We start from the raw sequence: 15,843 nt of genomic DNA, 5'->3' as shown, positions 1-15,843 counted from the left end.
ATCAGACCCTGGAGCCGGTCGGTTGCCCTGACTACCTGGGGAGCAGTGGGAAGACAGTTTGGGACTTCGTGTCACCCTTATTCGGCAAGGGGTACCATCTTTATGTGGACAATTTCTACACAAGTGTGGCCCTCTTTAGGCATTTGTTTCTAGAACGGATTGGCGCCTGTGGCACCGCGCGAACTAGTCGCGCGGGCTTCCCCCAACGGCTCGTTACCACCCGTCTTGCAAGGGGGCAGAGGGCCGCACTGTGTAACGAAGAACTGCTTGCGGTGAAATGGAGAGACAAGCGTGACGTTTACATGCTCTCCTCCATTCACGCAGACACGACAATCCAAATTGAGCGAGCAACCCGTGTCATTGAAAAGCCCCTCTCGGTCCACGACTATAATTTGCTCATGGGAGGGGTGGACTTCAATGACCAGATGTTGGCTCCGTATTTAGTGTCCCACAGAACCAGACGCTGGTATAAGAAGGTGTCTGTATATTTAATTCAATTGGCTCTGTATAATAGTTTTGTTCTCTACAGTAAGGCTGGGAGAACTGGATCCTTCCTCAAATTTCAGGAAGAGATCATCGCGAACCTCCTGTACCCAGGAGGATCCGTGGCCCCATCCACCAGTGTAGTTAGCCGTCTACACGAGCGACATTTCCCCAGTGTCGTTCCTGGTACCGACCGCCACCCCGAAAAAAATGTCGTGTCTGTAGCAGGAGTGGAATAAGGCGTGACACCTGCTATTTCTGTCCTGACTGTCCTGACCACCCTGCCCTATGCTTTGGAGAGTGTTTCCAGAAGTACCACACACAGGTACACTTAGCATAGGGATCATCTCACCAGGACAGGCACACAGGGCTATTAGGGCCCATTCACATACAGCTGCTGCAAACATCTCCTTTCACCTGGGACAAAGTGCATAACGCACTTCGCCACATCTTTGGGCGATTTGCGCTTTGCACATTGACCCATGGGGAAGGAGATGTTTGTTCTATAAAGGTAAAAAAAACAAAAAAAACACCAGTAAGCAAAAAGGTTAATGTTTAGTTCAAAAAGTTTAAGTTTATATGTTCTGTTCCAAAGTTAATAAAATTATTGCGTTGCGGCCTGGTTTTTTCTTTTTTTCTTTTTTTTTTACCTTCCAGGTAGACCAACCGATCGACTAGCTACAGCACTGATGTGCTTTCTGACAGAAGCATTGCGCTGCTGTCAGATTACACGCAAGTCTGTGTATGCGGCGCTGCAAGACGAGATTTCTACTCTGCAGTAACAGATACGTTTGCCAAGGCATACGAGCTGAGGAGGAGGCGGCGTTCCTATGCTTTGGCAAACACTTTGTATGTAAAAAAAAAAAAATCCCGGCAATGATTTATTCATCCACATCGATTGATGTGAATGGAGAAATCTGGTTTGCCAGGGCATACGAGCTAAGTGGGTATGGATGTTGGGCGGAGCTCCTATGTCCTGGCAGACGCCTTTCCCCTCCTTATTCCACTTGTGACAAAAAATTAAAAATTCTACGAACTCGCCGTGCCCCTCACGGAATACCTTGGGGTGTCCTCTTTCCAAAATGGGGTCACTTGTGGGGTAGTTATACTGCCCTGGCAATTTAGGGGCCCAAATGTGTGAGAAGTACTTTGCAATCAAAATGTGTAAAAAAATGGCCTGCGAAATCCGAAAGGTGCACTTTGGAATACGTGCCCCTTTGCCCACCTTGGCTGCAAAAAAGTGTCACACATCTGGTATCGACATACTCAGGAGAAGTTGGGGAATGTGTTTTGGGGTGTCATTTTACATATACCCATGCTGGGTGAGAAAAATATCTTGGTCAAATGCCAACTTTGCATTAAAAAAAATGGAAAAGTTGTCTTTTGCCAAGATATTTCTCTCACCCAGCATGGTTATATGTAAAATGACACCCCAAAACACATTGCCCAACTTCTCCTGAGTAGGGCGATACCAGATGTGTGACACTTTTTTGCAGCCTAGGTGGGCAAAGGGGCACACATTCCAAAGTGCACCTTTCGGATTTCACCGGTCATTTTTTACAGATTTCGATTGCAAGGTACTTCTCACACATATGGGCCCCTAAATTGCCAGGGCAGTATAACTACGCCACAAGTGACCCCATTTTGGAAAGAAGACACCCCAAGGTATTCCGTGAGGGGCATGGCGAGTTCCTAGAATTTTAAATTTTTTGTCGCAAGTTAGTGGAATATGAGACTTTGTAAGGGAAAAAAAAAAAATCATCATTTTCCGCTAACTTGTGACAAAAAATAAAAAGTTCTATGAACTCACTATGCCCATCAGCGAATACCTTAGGGTGTCTACTTTCCGAAATGGGGTCATTTGTGGGGTTTTTCTACTGTTTGGGCATTGTAGAACCTCAGGAATCATGACAGGTGCTCAGAAAGTCAGAGCTGTTTCAAAAAGCGGAAATTCACATTTTTGTACCATAGTGTGTAAACGCTATAACTTTTACCCAAACCATTTTTTTTTTTTGGCCCAAACATTTTTTTTTATCAAAGACATGTAGAACAATAAATTTGGCGAAAAATGTATATATGGATGTCGCTTTTTTTGCAAAATTTTACAGCTGAAAGTGAAAAATGTCATTTTTTGGCAAAAAAAATCGTTACATTTTGATTAATAACAAAAAAAGTTAAAATGTCAGCAGCAATAAAATACCACCAAATGAAAGCTCTATTAGTAAGAAGAAAAGGAGGTAAAATTCATTTGGGTGGTAAGTTGTATGACCGAGCAATAAACTGTGAAAGTAGTGTAGTGCAGAAGTGTAAAAAGTGGCCTGGTCATTAAGGGGGTTTTAGCTAGCGGGGTTGAAGTGGTTAAAGAGAATCTGTCACCACGAAACACAGTGCAATCTGCAGGCAGCATGTTGTAGAACAGAAGGATCTGAGCAGATTGTGGGAAAAGGTTCAACTTGTAATTTCTAAATTTATGTTTGCAGCCCTGTAAACAGCTATTGGTACCGGTGGGAGGAGTTACCAGTGACTGACAGCTATCTCCGTATAAATCACTGATAACCCCTCCTTCCTGCACCGATAGCTCTTCACAGGAGGTAGAGAAAGCAGAGATATACATGGATAAATGACAGGTTTTACTGAATCTTTTGCCAAAAAAACTATACATCAATCTGCTCAGCTTCTCCTGCTCTTAAGTGGAGCATGGTGGTAACATGGTGGATTGCACTGCAGGTCCTCTTTACTGCTTTGGTGGAAAATACTGGTAATAGAACGCCAGGGCCACTTTTTGCAATTCATAAAATACTACATTTAGTTAAAAGGGCTGCTCATTTTTTTGACAACGTCCTCACAAATACCCAAATATAACACTAAGTAAACAACGGTGATTTACATAACTCCACTGCGCAACCATCGGCAAAGGAACATGAGCATAAAGCCCAAATTGCTACTCACAAGCTTATTAAAATTGGTTAATTTGACTGGGAATATTGAAAAGAGCCACTACACCACATTTCCCGCTGATTATAGATAAAGGTACTGGAACGCCTGCAGCAGTTTAAGTTTATGAATTTTAAATAATTTATTCAAATGCTGTCAATTATGAATACAATTCCTTTCAATGGTGAATCACTTCAATGTTCTCTTGAAGGGACATTATATTATTAGGAAAAGAACAAATCTGTTTGGAATCTCTGATTAGCTTTTTCCACCAGGTACAATAATATTTCATGCAAATACATTCTGCATGAATATCAATTAAGAAGAAAATCATTCTGATGCATGAAGACAATGTTAGCGCACCTAGCAGCTCTGAAGTGTTAATTAGTACCATAGAAACGGCAGTCGTAGGCTACAAAGCACCACACATACTTTGCGCACCAGTGCGTATGTAACACACCCGCTCTACAAGGAACACAGCAGACTGAGCTCTTCAGCACTGCGGATTAGCATCTATGGCACGTTACTATGGTTGGGCATGCCATTTATAGCCAATTTCTATTCATTTGTCAAAGTGTGAATATATTGTCCTGATCCAGCATACTCAATTGTACATACAAGGTGTAAAGGGGGCACCAGACACCAACCATAGTCACCAAGCTAGCGCCGTACCAGATGTACATACAAGGTGTAAAGGGGGCACCAGACACCAACCATAGTCACCAAGCTAGCGCCGTACGAGAATGATAATTTTAAGAAACGGTACAATCCAGGACTTTGGGTCCTTTTTTGAGATGGAAAACAGCATAATTAATTACATAATAAAGCAAATTACAAACATTATTTTGGCGCCATTTAGAACAGTTTCAAAGAAAATTGTAAAAAAAAAAAAAAGGTATAGTCACTCTAAGGGCTCATTCACAAGAACTTAAGGGCTCCGTGCCGTCCGTGGACCGCAAATTACCGTCTGCAATGCACGGGCACCGAATGTGGGGCAACCGCATGCGCTTCGTAGACCCAGTCACTTGAATCGGGTCCACGATCTGTCCATTGCGCAAAAAGATAGAACAAGTTCTATATTTTTGCGGAACGGAACACCACGGAAGCACTCTGTAGTGCTTCCGTTCCGCACCGCCGGATTTTCAGACCCATTCAAGAGAATGGGTCCACATCCGTGATGCAGAATGCACACGGCTGGTGACCCGTGTATTGTGGAACCGCCGTATGCTGCCTGCAGCACGGGCACGGAGCCCTTACGTTTGAGGGTGAGTTTTTGGTCTGCTTTACTAACGTCCCAACTTTTCTGTAAAGCTTATGAACCATACCAATGTTATTTTCTGAATAAGTACATTTTTTATATTAATATTGCTATGCTCGGGGCATGTGTACAGGACAACCATACAAATTACAGTGTGATAGGTTACAGATGCTCAAAACCTCTTATTTTGCCAATGCTGAATAGATGTTTCCAGTGTTCGTTCCTCTATAAGTAAATCCTGATAATTCAAGACTGCTAGACTAATAACCATGTATGGAAAGATTCCAACAATCTGTCATTTCACTTACCTCTGCTGGGGCTGTAGGTGCAGAGCACTTTTCTGCATCAGCTGCCAGCCATCTCTGCTGGAGTCTCTACAGGACTCCTAGACTAAAAATTTGTCAATTTGAGAAGACTATAAAACAGAATATTACATCAAATACACATCATTGCATATCATTAAGAACTTTCTATAGGTTATAACTGGCATTTGTGGTTTGAGTCTTAACCACTTCAACTCCGCTAGCTAAAACCCCCTTAATGACCAGGCCACTTTTTACACTTCTGCACTACACTACTTTCACCGTTTATCGCTCGGTCATGCAACTTACCACCCAAATGAATTTTACCTCCTTTACTTCTCACTAATAGAGCTTTTATTTGGTGGTATTTTATTGCTGCTGTCATTTTTACTTTTATTGTTATTAATCGAAATGTAACGATTTTTTTTGCAAAAAAATGACATTTTTCACTTTCAGCTGTAAAATTTTGCAAAAAAAAACGACATCCATATATAAATTTTTCGCTAAATTTATTGTTTTACATGTCTTTGATTAAAAAAAAAATGTTTGGGCAAAAAAAAAAAATGGTTTGGGTAAAAGTTATAGCGTTTACAAATTATGGTACAAAAATGTGAATTTCCGCTTTTTGAAGCAGCTCTGACTAGAATTTTTTTTTTTGTCACAAGTTAACGGAAAATGATGATTTTTCTTTTTTTTTTCTTTTTTCCTTACAAAGTCTCATATTCTACTAACTTGCGACAAAAAATAAAAAATTCTAGGAACTCGCTGTGCCCCTCATGGCATACCTTGGGGTGTCTTCTTTCCAAAATGGGGTCACTTGTGGCGTAGTTATACTGCCCTGGCAATTTAGGGGCCCAAATGTGTGAGAAGAACTTTGCAATCAAAATGTGTAAAAAATGGCCTGCGAAATCCGAAAGGTGCACTTTGGAATGTGTGCCCCTTTACCCACCTTGGCTGCAAAAAAGTCACACATCTGGTATTGCCGTACTCAGGAGAAGTTGGGGAATGTGTTTTGGGGTGTCATTTTACATATACCCATGCTGGGTGAGAAAAATATCTTGGCAAAAGACAACTTTTTCCATATTTTTTTATACAAAGTTGGCATTTGACCAAGATATTTTTGTCACCCAGCATGGGTATATGTAAAATGGCACCCCAAAACACATTCCCCAGCTTCTCCTGAGTACGGCGATACCAGATGTGTGACACTTTTTTGCAGCCTAGATGCGCAAAGGTGCCCAAATTCCTTTTAGGAGGGCATTTTTAGACATTTTGATCCCAGACTTCTTCTCACACTTTCGGGCCCCTAAAAAGCCAGGGCAGTATAAATACCCCACATGTGACCCCACTTTGGAAAGAAGACACCCCCAAGGTATTCAATGAAGGGCCTGGCGAGTTCATAGAATTTATTTTATTTTTTTGCATAAGTTAGCGGAAATTGATTTTTTTTTGTTATTTTCTCACAAAGTCTCACTTTCCGCTAATTTAGGACAAAAATTTCAATCTTTCATGGACTCAATATGCCCCTCACGGAATACCTTGGGGTGTCTTCTTTCCGAAATGGGGTCACATGTGGGGTATTTATACTGCCCTGGCTTTTTAGGGGCCCTAAAGCGTGAGAAGAAGTCTGGAATATAAATGTCTAAAAATGTTACGCATTTGGATTCCGTGAGGGGTATGGTGAGTTCATGTGAGATTTTATTTTTTGACACAAGTTAGTGGAATATGAGACTTAGTAAGAAAAAACTAACAAAAAAATATATATATTTCCGCTAACTTGGGCCAAAAAAATGTCTGAATGGAGCCTTACAGGGGGGGGTGATCAATGACAGGGGGGGTGATCAGGGAGTGTATATGGGTGATCACCCCCCTGTCATTGATCACCCCCCGGTAAGGCTCCATTCAGACGTCCGTATGATTTTTACGGATCCACAGATACATGGATCGGATCCGCAAAACACATGCTGACGTCTGAATGGAGCCTTACAGGGGGGTGATCAATGACAGGGGGTGATCAGGGAGTGTATATGGGTGATCACCCCCCTGTCATTGATCACCCCCCGGTAAGGCTCCATTCAGACGTCCGTATGATTTTTACGGATCCATGGATACATGGATCGGATCCGCAAAACACATGCGGACGTCTGAATGGAGCCTTACAGGGGGGTGATCAATGACAGGGGGTGATCAGGGAGTGTATATGGGTGATCACCCCCCTGTAAGGCTCCATTCAGACGTCCGTATGATTTTTACGGATCCATGGATACATGGATCGGATCCGCAAAACACATGCGGACGTCTGAATGGAGCCTTACAGGGGGTGATCAATGACAGGGGGTGATCAGGGAGTGTATATGGCTGATCACCCCTCTGTCATTGATCACCCCCCTGTAAGGCTCCATTCAGACGTCCGCATGTGTTTTGCGGATCCGATCCATGTATCCATGGATCCGTAAAAATCATACGGACGTCTGAATGGAGCCTTACAGGGGGGTGATCAATGACAGGGGGTGATCAGGGAATCTATATGGGTGATCACCCGCCTGTCATTGATCACTCCCCTGTAAGGCTCCATTCAGACGTCCGCATGTGTTTTGAAAATCATACGGACGTCTGAATGGAGCCTTACAGGGGGGTGATCAATGACAGGGGGGTGATCAATGACAGGGGGGTGATCAATGACAGGGGGGGTGATCAGGGAATCTATATGGGTGATCACCCGCCTGTCATTGATCACCCCCCTGTAAGGCTCCATTCAGACGTCCGTATGTGTTTTGCGGATCCGATCCATGTATCTGTGGATCCGTAAAAATCATACGGACATCTGAACGGAGCCTGACAGGGGGGTGATCAATGACAGGGGGGGTGATCAGGGAGTTTATATGGGGTGATTATGGGTAATCAGGGGTTTATAAGGGGTTAATAAGTGACGGGGGGGGGTGTAGTGTAGTGTGGTGTTTGGTGCGACTTTACTGAGCTACCTGTGTCCTCTGAGGAGCAGGTAGCAGGTATATTAGACGCTGTTATCAAAACAGCGTCTAATATACCTGTTAGGGGTTAAAAAAAAAAATCACATCTCCAGCCTGCCAGCGAGCGATCGTCGCTGGCAGGCTGGAGATCCACTCGCTTACCTTCTGTTCCTGTGAGCGCGCGCGCCTGCGTGCGTTCACAGGAAACCTCGGGTATCGCGAGATGACGCGCCGATGCATCCAGGAGGAGTAAATCAACCACCTCCCGGACGCATCGGCGCGTTAGGCGGTCGGGAGGTGGTTAAAGCGAACCTGGGTGGTGCTAGATAAGACTTTAGATATTTTCACAAATTCTTTTCTACACCACATGCAAATTACTTTTGAAGTGTCTACTGGGTGTTTCTATGCAGGGCATTTGTCTGCTGAAGAAACACCCGGTGGACAAGTCATTTACCACATGGCATGGGAGTTGGTAAAAGTTTTTCTAAGGGCTCATGCACACAGCAGTTGCCACGCCGTGGTCAAATTGCGGTTTGCATATGGCGGGTCCTCAATACACTGGGGAACCCGGCCGTGTGCACCCCGCATGCGTACCCATTCAAGAGACAAACCCGGAGATGCAGTGCGGAAGGACGAATCGGAACCCCACAGAACCACTACGGAGTGCTTCCGTGGCGTTTCTGGCCATGCCTCCGCACTGCAAAAAAGTAGTGCATGCGCTACTTTTTTGCGGTGTGCACCGTCAGTTCGCGGACCCCATTCAGGTGAATGGGTCCGTATGCGGCTTCCCCGCGGTCTGTGCCCATGCATTGCAGACCGCAATTTGCGGTCCACACAACAGGTCCGGCCAGCACATGAGCCCTTAGGCAGAGGTCGCAATAACAACTGTACAAGCGTCACGCCATTTTACTCCCTGGAAAAAGTCTAAGGTATACCAATACGCCTTAGACTTTATCCCCCCACATTCATCAGCGCAGTGAACTCAACGGGCAGTGCAACGATGCTGCCTGTGTCTGAAATAACCAATAGCAAAGCTCTTTACAGCAAGGAGCTTCGTTATTGGTTGGTATGGGCGCGCAACTGAGTGATACAGGTCCTGCAGCAGGGGAAGCCGGTAGAAGGAGGGGCGGCTCCTGAGGTGGCTGTAGACTAGGGATCGACCGATATTGATTTTTTAGGGCAGATACCGATAATTTGTGAACTTTCAGGCCGATAGCCGATAATTTATACCGATATTCTGGGAATTTTCATTTTTGAAAAAAAAATAAAAAATTCCCACAAATCTGCTGAAAATTTATGTTTATTGTTAATGTGTAGGTTTATTTTTTTTGCAAATCTTTCTTTTTCATTTATATTTAATATTTTGGTGTTTTTATTTTTATTACACTAACTTTTAGCCCCCTTAGGGACTAGAACCCTTGTCCTATTCACCCTGATAGAGATCTATCAGGGTGAATAGGAGCTCACACTGTCCCTACTGCTGTGTGCTTTGTGCACACAGAAGCATGGAGCTTACCATGGCAGCCAGGGCTTCAATAGCGTCCTGGCTGCCATGGTAACCGATCGGAGCCCCAGCATTACACTGCTGGGGCTCCAGGAGCAGGGGAGAGGGAATCCTGTGGAGGGCACACTGGGGTGGGGGGGGGGGAGGGGGGGGCGCACCACTGCTTAATACTGGGGGGGAGGGGGGGCGCACTGCGCCACCAATGCTTAATACTGGGGGGGCTTGGGTGGGAGGCGCACTGCGCCACCAATGCCTAATATTGGGGGGGAGGGGGGGCGCACTGCGCCACCAATGTCTGATACTGGGGGGCTTGGGGGGGCGCACTGCGCCACCAATGAAGCTTAATCTCTAATTTATTCATATACAGGAGGCGGGAGCTGGCTGCAGGATCACATAGCCGGCTCCCGACCTCTATGAGCTGTAGCTGCGATCCGCGGCACTTGAGCAGCGCGATCTGTGTTCCCAGGACGTTATCGGAATATCGGCAAAATAAATGCCGATACCGATAACGTTCAAAATCCTGAATATCGGCCGATAATATCGGTAAATCCGATAATCGGTCGATCCCTACTGTAGACCTAAGAAGTCATGGACTTGCGTGACTGGTCCCCGGTCTGAGACAAGAGCTGCCCCCAGGACTGTGTCGCCCCCACCACAGCCCCCAGGTGGCATGGGCTGAGTGTGCAAGAGTTGTGGCAGTAAAAAGCCCGGCCTGTTAGTCTTCAAGTAGGTGATTCCCCCCTCCCCCAATCATAGTTCTATCCTGTCTCCCAGTTCTCCGCACCCTCCTACTTCCTCGTGGTTCTGTCCACCTTGTTATCAGCCCATAAACTAGCTCCCCCCCCCTCTCTAAGTGTGTGCAGAATAGTTATCTCGAGGACGTGACCTATAGAAATACAAAAAGGGGAAAACACAAGATCTGATAGGATTCCCCCCACCCCACCGGTGACCCTGATCCCCCCTCCTCCTGTCACCCCACTGGTGACCCTGCTCCCCCTCCTCCTGTCACACCACAGGGAAGAACCTTAACAGACTCTGCCGACTGTTTAGTTTCCGTTTAGGATCTGTCTTTTTACCAGACGAAAAAGTGCTGCATACAAGGCTGTTTAGTCTGGTCTTTCGACAGAATCTGCTCCAAAAGTAGCGTCCAACGCAGATTTGGGCAAGTGCAGGCCTATGTATTATGCATTTGAATTACCGCAACTTTCGTACTGCTCCTCTGGTAAAAATACTCCTCAGAAATGGTCAGGGGAGTATTTTTACTCTTCTGGAAAAAAGTAGTGCGACCTCTGTTCTAAGGTATGCTTTATTACTGCTGGTATACATCAATATATTCTGAAATATCTCTAGCTGCCTCTAGACCTTTAAACACAGCTAAATCGTAACTATTGCAAATAGCCCATGTTTGGTACACCGACCAAGCAGAAGCTGGTGAACCCCATTTCACCACACGTGGCAGATGCCCACAGAGCTGGCTTGTGATAACATATTCCGTGGAGAAAGAAGTCAATAAAGCCAGAAAGACTTTGACTAGCATGACAGGACCAGGGGCACCACCCCAAAGACTAATCAGGGGCAAATTGTATACAGAGTGTGCAGGCAATCTATGAAATGCAGACATTGTACAGAATGCCTAGGCATCCTAGAGTAACAAGTACTAAATGTTAGGAAGCCTTTATTGATTGACCATGAAAGAAATGTAAAATAAACTACACTTGTTATAAAATAGCGGAAGAACAGAACTTTCTTACTGAAAAACAAGAGAAAAAGATCAGTACTGTTCCCACTTGTTACAACAAGGAAGACTAGAGTGGCATTTTGAATTGTACTTAATTGTCTCTCTCACAAGAGCACTTCATAGTTTGGTACTTGTTCTTGCACAAAAGAAATGCAAATGTCCTCAATAAACTACACTTGTTCTAAAATAGCAGAAGAGGAGAACTTTTTTACTGATAAACAAGAGAAAGAGACCAGTATTGTTCTCACTTGTGTTATGGCGCTGTCGCAGTACTGGGGTGATTTTATGGCACTGTAGCTGTGCAACATCCTCCAGAATGGGGCATTTTATACTTTGCCCAATTACTTCTGGGAGGGAGTATATTATACTTTGCTGGTTTGCCCAAGGAGGACTTCTGGAAGGGAGTATTTTATACATTTGTCAGTTTTCCTTTAGGCATTATATAGAATGCCTAGGAATAGTGTAAAATATTAAGCGTTTCTTACTTTGCCTAAATACTTTAGACATTTTATAGAATGCCTAGGAATTTAATACATTCTGTAACACATACATGTTATAAAGGGATGTAAAAGGTCATGTAAGTTCCCTTTAAAAATCAACAGTTTTTTGGGCCATTCAGACTGCGGAAACCAAGTGCTTCCTGTTACTTGGGGTACATTGCTATCTGATATACAAGATCTGTTTACCAAGAATATTAAGTCATTTTGGCATCAAAGTTAAAGGGAACCTGTCATCAACTTTGTGCTACCCATATTAACGGCAGCATAAAGTAGAGACAGGTGAGTTGATTTCAGCGATCTGTCATTTAAAAGTTAAAAGCAAGTGGTTGCCAAGAACCAACATCACAATCATTGCAGACTGGGCCTGGAATAGAGTCACGGCCACCTGAGAAATGTCATGGTTATTCATAGGCTCCTGCCCACCTGCTGATGGTTGACCGTCTTCTACCTAGTTTTCTCCATTTCCCTCTAGGAGAGAGCTGCCAATCATCAGCAGATGGACGGGAGAGCAGGAGATTAGGAATAACCATGACTCTTCTCAGGTAGATTTGACTCTTTTCAAGGCCTGGGCTGCAGTGATTATGATGCTGGTTCTCAGCAACCACTTACTTTTAGCTCATGTGTGACACACCGCTGAAATCAGCATTTCTGTCACTATTTTATGCTGCCCTCAATAAGGTAAGCATAAAGTTGATGACAGGTTCCCTTTAAGATCAGCACAAGCAGTATGTACAGTAGCCGAACTTAAGCAGAGCCTTATCTATACTTTATTGTATGCTGCAAACCTACATCTACAGTCTCGTCTAACATGCACATAGAAATCAGAAATGTCTGGCACCTCTTGTCTCCAAGGTACTAAATGTAGGCTTTAAGTGCGATTTAAACATATAATGCAAAGTATTGTTATGGCGGTTGCCCAAGAAAAATTGGTTCATTGATGTTACATTGCTTCTTTATTTTTAGCCATTGAAAGGTATCAGACCTGCAAGACTCTTAAGTTGTTTCTCTTAATGAAAGCAATAAACCAGTTTTCCACTGGCTAATATGGTACAACACTTTTTTTTTTTCTTTTGCCCCAGAAAAAACATGGAAGCTGATTCCTCCCCACAGTCATTCACTAGAATAATCCTGCTCTCTGCTTCCACTGTTCATCTTCTGGTCACTTGTGGCACAAAATTAAAGAAAACCCAGTGGACTTTTTTGCACCTAGTTAGAGTGCATTTACATGAACATATGTATTTTGTGGTCTGTAAAAATGACGGATCATCTCCCTGTGACATCCATGTTGCATTCGTTGGGGACCCATTGTAACCAGGGTGGATAAAAATCAATTATTTTTTTTATTATTTTTTTAATCGAAAAAAAAATATCTGATTTCTTTATATAAAATGCTTTTTGAGGAAAATATATTACCATCCAAAGGTTATTTCATTATGAAATAAAGATTACTTTTTTAATTATGTAGAATAAGGCTGTATATGTTAAATTTTTTGTTAAATTCCATTAATCCATTCACAATGTCAGGCTCTTCCAGAGGTTTTTGTAAGATTACTGGGTAGTTTCTCTGCCTACAAGATATTATCACAGATGCTTGGTTTAATTTTGGAGTTCTCAAAACTGAATTTATTACATGAAAAGAGTTGAGAAAAAGATCTTAATCCTAACTTCTACAAACCTATAAATACAGAATCAACCCCTTCAGTGCTAAGTTTAAAGTTCAGTGAATAGAATATAAACAATATTTGAACAGGCAGGATCTTCAGGTTGGTAAACATTTTCCTTTCGGGGCAGTGCTGTGTACAATAAGCAGAAATTGTATAAACAATAAAATAACAGCATTGACTCTTTTGTTTAGGGAAATTCATGGATTCTGGAAATTATCTACCTTCAAGATCACCATCCTCCTTTTCTACAGTTTCAGAGTTATCCATCCAGGATAGTGCTTCAATAGCATCATCATCAGGCACCCACAGCAACATATCACTATCACCTAAAAGAAAGAAAAAACCCTTCCCTCCTGGAACCACCATAGATAAGTTTGTGATAAAAACTAGTAGATTAGAAAAAGAGTTAATTGATGAAAAAATTGCCCAGTTTGTTTATGCAACAATGATTTCACTTTTAACAGCAGTAGCTTCTTCTGCGGGCGTTGAAAGAATATTCTCTTCCTTTAGACTCGTTCATTCTAAATTGAGAAATCGTTTGGGTCCCGATAAAGCAGGAAAGCAAATTAGAAGATGTCTAAGTTTCTTAAAATATATATATTTTCTTTAGCCAAATTAGTTAACAAACATGGATGTTTAAGCAAATAACATGCTGTAATGTTATTGTTTCAGTTGAATAGATCCTATTTAAATTGTTATTATTAAGGTAATGATTATTTTTCTCCTTCCTAAGTACAACAGAAAAATTGTCCAAATATGAATCTTTATGTAAAAAACTATGATTTAAATCAAGCCTTACTGACTAGTGATTTAAATCGGTTTGATTTAAATCAAATCCACCCTGATTGTAACTATGTCTATTCTTGCCCGCAAAACTGAAAAAAATAGGACCTGTTCTACCTTTTTTGCGGGACTGCGGAACGGACATACAGATACGGACAGCACACGGTGTGCTGCTGTTGTTTTTTTTTTTCCTATGGACCTATAGAAATAAACGGATCCGTGTGCGATCCACTAAAAATGTGGATCGGATGCAGACCAAATATACGGTTATGTGAATGGAGCCTTAGCCCCCAAAACAAGCAAGATACTAAAAAGTTGGCTCCTACATAAGCATTTTGGTGTGCAATCTGCAAAAGTGGCACTTCCTGAAAAACTGTAGATCCCTTCTTCTATTTTTACACTAAGAAGAAGGTTCCTACATCACATACCCCATTAGGAAGTGTACTAATAGCTAAAGTATACAGTTACGAAAAGATCTCCAGTTCTGGAGGACATGGCCTACATTACAGACAACCCACTGATTTAAATGGGCTCTGCATAACGCGTCATTTCCCCTGAGATGACGCTGCAGAGAAACTGGAAATCTACAGACATATTTCACTACAGATTGCAGCAGGGTACCCTGCAAAAGAACCTTCTAACAAGTAGGACTGGCCAAAGTGGACAACCTCTTTACACATGGAGGCCACTATTTGCACGTTTAGAAGTGTTTGATGATAAGCTCTGGTGTGAAATTCTGTACTACATAGTTACTACAAATACAGTTCTGTGAAAATCTATTGGCCACTTACCAGTTCATTCTCTTTTGGCAGATTTGTCACACTTGAATGTTTCAGATCATCAAAACTACTTTTAATATTAGACAAAGATAACCAACGTAAAACACAAAAGGGCACATTTATTATGACCAGGGTTTTAGACACTGGTCTTAATACAGCCCCATAGTTGGCAGTGGATCGCAGAAGTTATGAAGAGGCATTGGTTTCTTCATAACTTTGGCGCATCCAGCGCCAGTTCTAAAATGTAAGACCGCTTTGAGGGGTCTTAGATTTAGACCTTTTCTACACCTAAAACAGTTGTAGAAAATAGTAACCGAGACGGGCATGACGGGCCGCCCCTTCCCCGTCTACAATTTTAGAACTGGCGTGAGTGGGATGAAATCGCAGATAGCAGTTCAACTAATTTAGGCGTATTTCAGCTTAGTAAAATGTTTTTAAATGATGAATATAACGATTTATTCAAAATCTATGTCACAGATGTGAAGAAGTAATTGCCCCCTAATCCTAATAATTGATAGTGTCACCCTGGGCAGTAACAACTGCAATCAAATGTTTATGACAACTTGCAATGAGTCTTTTACAAAGCGGTGGAGGAATCTTGGCCTACTCTTTGCACAATTGTTTTAATTAAGCTACATTGGACGGTTTTCAAGCACGAATTGCTCATTTAAAGGGGTTGTCAGGGATTTTAATATAGACGATCTCATCAATATAAGATCGGCAGAGGTAGGACAACCGGCACCCCCTCCGATCAGCTGTATGAGAAGACAGCGCGTGCAGTGCGCACGTGCCATCTCTTCCTGTCTGCTGCCGTCTATGGCAAAGCAACAGTGAACAAGAAGAGAGAAGGCATGTGCGCACTGCGCACGCCATTTCCTCATACAGTTGATTGGCAGGGGTGCTGGGCGTCAGACCCCCACCATTCTGAC

The 15,843-nt window shown here is 43.0% G+C and overlaps 1 protein-coding gene across 5 annotated transcripts in view; it reads right to left on the bottom strand.

The window, feature by feature from the left end:
- CAMKK2 (calcium/calmodulin dependent protein kinase kinase 2) overlaps positions 1-15,843 on the bottom strand; it is a 102,099-nt gene that overhangs the window by 64,702 nt on the left and 21,554 nt on the right. For 2 of the 5 annotated variants that reach the window (XM_044275754.1, XM_044275750.1), the window contains exon 1: positions 13,574-13,689. The exons of the other annotated variants lie outside the window; for them this stretch is intronic. The gene's annotated coding sequence lies outside the window, so the exon portion shown is untranslated. Of the gene's footprint in view, positions 1-13,573; positions 13,690-15,843 lie in introns of those variants that run through there. 5 annotated transcript variants of the gene reach the window in all.

This window comes from Bufo gargarizans, chromosome 1 (assembly GCF_014858855.1).
Source record: "Bufo gargarizans isolate SCDJY-AF-19 chromosome 1, ASM1485885v1, whole genome shotgun sequence".
NCBI lineage: Eukaryota > Metazoa > Chordata > Amphibia > Anura > Bufonidae > Bufo > Bufo gargarizans.
The sequence above is the reverse complement of the archived record's forward strand: the minus strand, read 5'-3'. Positions and strand labels throughout refer to the sequence as shown.